The sequence below is a fragment of the Coregonus clupeaformis genome, chromosome 17 (genome assembly GCF_020615455.1).
Source record: "Coregonus clupeaformis isolate EN_2021a chromosome 17, ASM2061545v1, whole genome shotgun sequence".
Taxonomy (NCBI): Eukaryota; Metazoa; Chordata; class Actinopteri; order Salmoniformes; family Salmonidae; genus Coregonus; species Coregonus clupeaformis.
Genome location: NC_059208.1, coordinates 71318181 through 71325547, shown reverse-complemented (window position 1 = coordinate 71325547; position 7367 = coordinate 71318181). Strand labels below are relative to the sequence as shown.

The window sequence follows — 7367 nt, the reverse complement described above, 5'->3', positions numbered from 1 at the left end:
ATGAGGATATGAATTAAATATCAGGTCAATAAAATAATAACAACCATATTCTACACATCTTGTTCAGAGTGTTGTCACTTTCTGTTTCCAAGCCTATCCATAAAAATAAAATAAAAACTACACAAAATAGTAAAGCTGTCAAGCAAAATCAGTGGAGTTAATCTTAAGAACATGGAAGTGATGTTCTTGGAGAGAATAGTGAGGGCAGAAGCGAGAATTGCCTCCAACCTGACACACACACTCAACCAGCTCCCACCATCAGGCCGCCGATGCAGAGTCCATCTTTACAAAACCACCAGAGCTCAGAAATCATTAATTCCCACCATTATAAATCAATTCAGTATAAATCAAGAAATAACTGCTCTTGAAATAGGCATTTTTTGGAAGTGCAATGGGTTGGAACGCTCTAGGAGGGCGGTCATGTGTGCTTGCGAGGCAGAGGTCCTGAGTTTGCCCTTCCGAATTGTGTGGAAGTGGCACTCCCTAAGCATGCAGTTGCCACTTTGTCATTTGCAACTTCCATACTAATACAATTCGGTTTCGGTGAGCTGACTGGACTGGTTTTTAGTTGAGACAATGTTTATTTTGTCCTTAAGAGTTCAAGTAAATAAAACAGATGTGTTCCAATGATTCCAATGAGGTGTAACTAATAGGAAATAAATCAAATTACACTTTACAAAATGCCTGTGGACACTGACAGTCACACTTTGCAAAATACCTTTGCATGCGTTGCTGGATAAGGGGACTTTTATTCTGAAAACCAAACGGAAGTGTTACTTTGTCGCTACCTAGTGTTTATTGTTGGAAAAGAGGCTCACAATGGAATACGTCGGGCTTCTAATTGCCGGTATTTATATTCCCGGAGCGTCCGCGTCCATTTTCGCTGTCGTTCAAAGGGACTGTGAAGCAATTCGCCGCTTTTTAAACTTTTGCAACAAAAAGCCCTTAATGGATTTCGAATGTGTTTCTGACGCTTCTCAGTAGCTAACTCTCGTGAGGCTGATTGCTTGGTTTCCAGACCTCGTCACCTTGGTGGTGGATTTGTAAGGATATATTTAGCCTATCTCGTTTGGGATATTGCCATTTGAGCAAGAGAAGACGCGAACGGAAAATCAAATTGGATTGCCAGGTAAAAGACGCTGCAGCTTCATTTAATTTGTTTTGACATATGGCATGAAGGTAAAGACCTACATACAATATAGACTATTGCGAGTGTTCACGTGTTTAAAAATGTTGACGCAGCGCAGCAATCATGCAGAATCGCATTCGCACTATTGTGCTCTGGGCCTGTCACGCCTATAGGCTAGTTGAGGGATAACCTATTTTATATCAAATGTTATAGTAGCCTAGACTATTTGATTAATTATTTCAATAACAAACAACGTCGTGTCATATGACCTAATTGATGTACCAAGAAAATAACCGCATTTAAAATGATTTTGCGCTGAACTGTCTTTGCATAAAGGCTTTGTAGGATCCAGTGAGCGGAACAGTCTTGACTAGCCCAGCTTCTAGACAGATATTGTAATCTCCATCTAGCAGCATAGTGTAACTAACACCCCCTGTAATTCTCACAGAAACTACTTTCCTGCCACTACTCGAGTTATGTATCTCATCTACATTTTTTAAGTCACTAACAAAACTATTCTGAGGTAAGTTGATCTACTATTTCGTCATTTAGAAAAGAAAAAAAAATATATAGAACAAAAATATAAACAACAATTTTACTGAGTTACAGTTCATATAAGGAAATCAGTCAATTGAAATAAATTCAGTAGTCCTTAATCTATGGATTTCACATGACTGGGCAGGGGTGCAGCCATGGGTGGGCCTGGGAGGCCATAGGCCAACCCACTTGGGTGTCAGGCCCAGTTTTTCCCCTCAAAAGGGCTTTATTACAGACAGAAATACTTCTCAGTTTCATCAGCTGTTCGGGTGGCTGGTCTCAGACGATCCCGCAGGTGAAGAAGCCGGATGTGGAGGTCCTGGGCTGGTGTGGTTACACGTGGCCTGTAGTTGTGAGGCCGGTTGGACGTACTGCCAAAATCTCTAAAACGATGTTGGAGGCGGCTTATGGTAGAGAAATGGACACAGATCTGGTGGACATTCCTGCAGTCAGCATGCCAAATGTACGCTCCCTCAAAACTTGAGACATATGTGGTGTTGTGTGACAGAACTGCACATTTTAGTGGCCTTTTATTGTCCCCAGCACAAGGTGCACCTGTGTGATGATCATGCTGTTTAATCAGCTTCTTGATAATCCACACCTGTCAGGTGAATGGATTATCTTGGCAAAGGAGAAATGCTCACTAACAGGTTGTGTTTATAATTTTGTTTAGTATATACAGTGCCTTCGGAAAGTATTCAGACCCCTTCATTTTTTTCAGCCGTATTCTAAAATGGATAACAAAAACTCAACAATCTACACACAATACCCCATAATGACAAAGCGTAAACAGGTTTTTAGAAATGTATGCAAAACAGAAATACCTTATTTACATAAGTATTCAGACCCTTTGCTATGAGACTCGAAATTGAGCCTGATCATCCTTGAAATGTTTCTACAACTTGATTGGAGTCCACCTGTGGTAAATTCAATTGATTGGACATTATTTGGAAAGGCACACACCTGTCTATATAAGGTCCCACAGTTGACAGTGCATGTCAGAGCAAAAACCAAGCCATGAGGTCGAAGTAATTGTCCGTAGAGCTCTGAGAAAGGATTGTGTCGAGGCACAGATCTGGGGAAGGGTACCAAAAAATGTCTGCAGCATTGAAGGTCCCCAAGAACACAGTGGCCTCCATCATTCTTAAATGGAAGAAGTTTGGAACCACCAAGACTCTTCCTAGAGCTCGCCGCCTGACCAAACTCAGCTGTCAGGGGAGAAGGGCCTTGGTCAGGGAGGTGACCAATAACCTGATGGTCACTCTGACAGAGCTCTAGAGTTCCTCTGTGGGGCGGCAGGTAGCTTAGTGGTTAAGAGCGTTGTGCCAGTTATCGAAAGGTCGCTGGTTCTAATCCCCGAGCCGACTAGGTGAAAAATCTGCCGATGTGCCCTTGAGCAAGGCACTTAACCCTAATTGCTCATGTAAGTCGCTCTGGATAAGAGCGTCTGCTAAATGACGTATATGTATATATGTATGTATATGAGATGGGTCAACCTTCCAGAAGGACAACCATCTCTGCAGTGCTCCACCAATCAGGCCTTTATGGTAGAGTGGCCAGACGGAAGCCACTCCTCAGCTTGGAGTTTGCCAAAAGGCACCTAAAGACTCTCAGACCATGAGAAACAAGGTTCTCTGGTGTGATGAAATGGAAAGTAATAAAGGGAAATATATATATATTTTAAAGGATATGTGTGTGTATATATGTATGTATTTATATGTATGTATGTATGTATTTATATATATTTGTAAAAAAACCTATTGGAGGTGATGCAGACAATTACATTGATGGAAGTTACAATCTATCTGCAATATTAAAGCAGATCTACCACCTTAAAAAAAAGAACACTAAAGGCTAAAGGTGCTTCAACAAAGTACTGAGTAAAGGGTCTGAATAATTATGTATATATACAGTGCATTTGGAAAGTATTCAGGCCCCTTGACTTTTTCCACATTTTGTTACGTTACAGCCTTATTCTAAAATGTATTAAATGGTCCCCCTATCCCCCCCCACCTATCTACACACTACCCCATAATGACAAAGCAAAAACAGGTTTTTAGAAATTTCCAATGTAAAAAAAATAAATAATAATTATACTGAAATATCACGTACATATGTGTTCAGACCCTTTACGCAGTACTTTGTTGTAGCACCTTTAGTATGAAAAAAATGTATGCACTCACTAACTGTAAGTCACTCTGGATAAGGGCGTCTGCTAAATGACTAAAATGTAAATGTAGCACCTTTGGTATGACGCTACAAGCTTGGCACACCTGTGTTTGGGGAGTTTCTCCCATTCTTCTCTGCAGATCCTCTCAAGCTCAGTCAGGTTGGATGGGGAGCGTCGCTGCACAGCTATTTTCCGCTCTCTACAGTTTGTATCATCATTCCCAAGAAGACTCGGCTGTAATCGCTGCCAAAGGTGCTTCAACAAAGTACTGAGTAAAGGGTCTGAATACTTATGTACATGTGATATTTCAGTTTTTATATTTTTATAAATTTGCTAAAAAATCTAAAAACCTGTTTTTGCTTTATCGTTATGGGGTATTGTGTGTAGATTTGTTAGTTCAATCTTGGTTTCATCAGACGAGAATCTTGTTTCTCATGGTCTGAGAGTCCTTTAGGTGCATTTTGGCAAACTCCAAGCGGGCTGTTATGTGCCTTTTTTACTGAGTGGCTTCGTCTTGCCACTACCATAAAGGTCTGATTGGTGGAGAGATGGTTGTCCTTCTGGAAGGTTTTCCCATTTCCACAGAGGAACTCTGGAGCTCTGTCAGAGTGACCATCGGGTTATTGGTCACCACCCTGACCAAGGCCCATCTCCCCTGATTGCTCAGTTTGGCAGGGCAGCCAGCTCTGGGAAGAGTCTTGGTGGTTCCAAACTTCTTCCATTTAAGAATGATGGAGGCCACTGTGTTCTTGGGGACCTTCAATGCTGCAGAAATTTTTTGGTACCCTTCCCCAGATCTGTGCCTCGACACAATGCTGTCTCGGAGCTCTACTGTCAATTCCTTCGACCTCATGGCTTGGTGTTTGCTCTGACATGCACTGTCAACTGTGGGACATTATATAGACCGGTGTGAGCCTTTCCAAATCATGTCCATTCAATTGAATTTTCCAAAGGTGGACTCCAATCAAGTTGTAGAAACATTTCAAGGATGATCAATGGAAACAGGATGCATCTTTTTTTGCTTTGTCATTATGGGGTATTGTGTGTAGATTGATAATAACATTTGATTTAATCAATTTTAGAATAAGGCTGTAACGTAACAAAATGTGGAAAAAGTCAAAGGGTCTGAATATGTTCCGAATGCACTGTATGCATGACCATGGTAGCAATTGAAAGAGAACAGTTTGGAGATTATGGGGAAATTATCAGACCAAAGGTGAGGACACAACAGTTAACCTGACACAAGACTGAATCCAAACATTACACTGTTGACTTCATGTGCATTTTACGTTTACTGTACTTTTCAATAACGGAATCTGAAAATACTCTGAATACATTCAGTAACATAAGAATATTCATTGAAATTTTGGAGTAGGTGCAAGATAAGAAAAACCTATTACAAGGGTTTGAGTGAGAGGTCTAACTGCTCTCTCCAGGTGGCCACACCTCTCCAAACTGTGCACATTTCCTAAGTAATTTCAATGAACTTTTATGACTCAATGAAAGAGCCTTCAACTATAAGGTGCTTTTATTTTTTATAGCTCTCCTAGCTTTGCCATTGAGGAACTTAAGCAAACACGCTTGTGGCTTTTTGTTTGGAACACTGCCCTATGTCCCCACCATCACAAAATTACTGTTTATGCAATCCAAAAACGTTCCATTATGAATCACAATCTGGGTCAGGTGGGCATCGTGAAAGCTTATTCTATTGTCAACACAGCTAGCTAAGTTATAAAATACAATCTTAGTGTTAGGCTTTCAAAGGCACGTCAGACAAACAGATTGTAATTTTGCATTTTCAAATATGGAAATGTGAAGTGCACATTTGGACTCATGGTTTTGTGGTTTGCTTGTATGACATCAAAGCGGTCTTTATTATAATCCTCCATGTCTCATCTTTCAGAACACATCGACTCCTTTTGATTTACAGTATGTAATGATTGTGTGTGTAATGAAGGTGCTTCCCTTCAATGGATCACAATTGATCACATATTAGCAGTGTTGTCTTCGAGACCACATAAAGCGAGACCGATTCAAGACTGAGACAAGGGGGACAAGGGGTCCAAAACCGAGACCAGAAAAATGCGAGTCCAATTCAAGACCATGATTGTAATTTTGTCAAATCGCCACCATAATAAGAGTTCAAAATGTCCAATATTTCTCTGTTCATATTTCTGAACAACATATGGATTCTTTAGCCATTCAGAAGTGAAAAAATGCATGCTGAGGGAAAATAGAGCTACTCTACAAATTATTACTAACCCAGACACAGTAGGGAGCAAAATGTTGAAGTGACCGTGAAATCAACCAATCACATTTTGACTTAATGTGCGGGACCGTTTTTACAAAAACCTATGGAAACTTCTGCCTTCTCGAAGGCCAACAGGTCACTGCGCAGTAGCGAGCAGTAGTTTTCCCATGGTCTAGCTAGCTTTTGTTGCCGTCTTGTTTGCAGTGGCTGCAGCAGGTGTTGTTGCTAATTTGTTAGTGTCTCCCTTTTCAAAAATAACTTTCAACAAGAAGTTAAGTTTTAAATTATCATCATCTGGTGAGTGGAACTGTGTTTTTAATTGCAGCACACTTGCTGTTGTTAGTGTGAAACATTGTTGCATGAAAATGTTAGGTCACCGGTTACTTTGTGTGCTAAACGTTAAATGTTTTTTGCAATGGGAAGTAATACTTGTAAATTTCGATTGGGAAATGCTTGATGGTTGTATTTTTGTATTCTTATGATTGGGACCTACTGGCTTATGTCAGTGAATGGACTGCTTATCCTTTAACATCATGCAGTGTGTGACTGCTGTCTTTGTAGTGGTGCCTGGAGAAGTTTTTAAATAGAAATAATAATAAAAATGTGATGTTCTAAATTCACAACAATGCTTAAACCACATAAATCTGATTGGGTGAGCCTGTGTCCACCCAGGCCCATCCATGCCTATGCCCCTGATGCAAACAGCCATGATGACAATTGAGCATCATAAATAGCCTACTAACCAACACTTCGGACCAAACTTTTTCAATACCTTGTTTTCATAACCATTGTTGCCTTAGTTAGCATTTACTGGTAGATATCATAAGTTGAAACGTCTTATCCTACCCTACCGGCTGCTCCATGCCAAAACCAGTTGAGAGGTGCGCGCTCTTGCTGCCTGCAGATGATATTCCGCTAAAACTAGGTTATGTGTGTGGCACGCATGTGAATATACAGTATTTCATGTGCTTTGCGATTTGTGTAGGCTACTTTGTGCATGATTTCTCTATTGTACTACATAATTGATAAGTCATATCTCCACTACGCTTATACCTGTGTATACCTTCCACTACACCAGTGGTCCTTTTGTGTTTTACAAAAAGTGCACTCTCCCATAGCCGAGGGAAGTAGGGGTGCTGAGGGTGCTGTAGCACCCCCAAAAAATATATATATATATATATGAATTACAAAAAAGTGGCGCAGTGGTCTAAGGCACTGCATCGCAATGCTAGCTGTGCCACTAGAGATCCTGGTTCGAATCCAGGCTCTGTCGTAGCCGG

General features: G+C 40.7%; 1 protein-coding gene across 3 annotated transcripts in view; it reads left to right on the top strand.

The window, feature by feature from the left end:
- The first annotated feature begins 821 nt into the window (after positions 1-821).
- The window catches only part of LOC121572325 (CSC1-like protein 2), an 89659-nt gene continuing 83113 nt past the window's right edge, over positions 822-7367 (top strand). For all 3 annotated transcript variants that reach the window (XM_045226498.1, XM_045226497.1, XM_045226496.1), the window contains exon 1: positions 822-1129. The gene's annotated coding sequence lies outside the window, so the exon portion shown is untranslated. The remainder of the gene's footprint in view (positions 1130-7367) is intronic.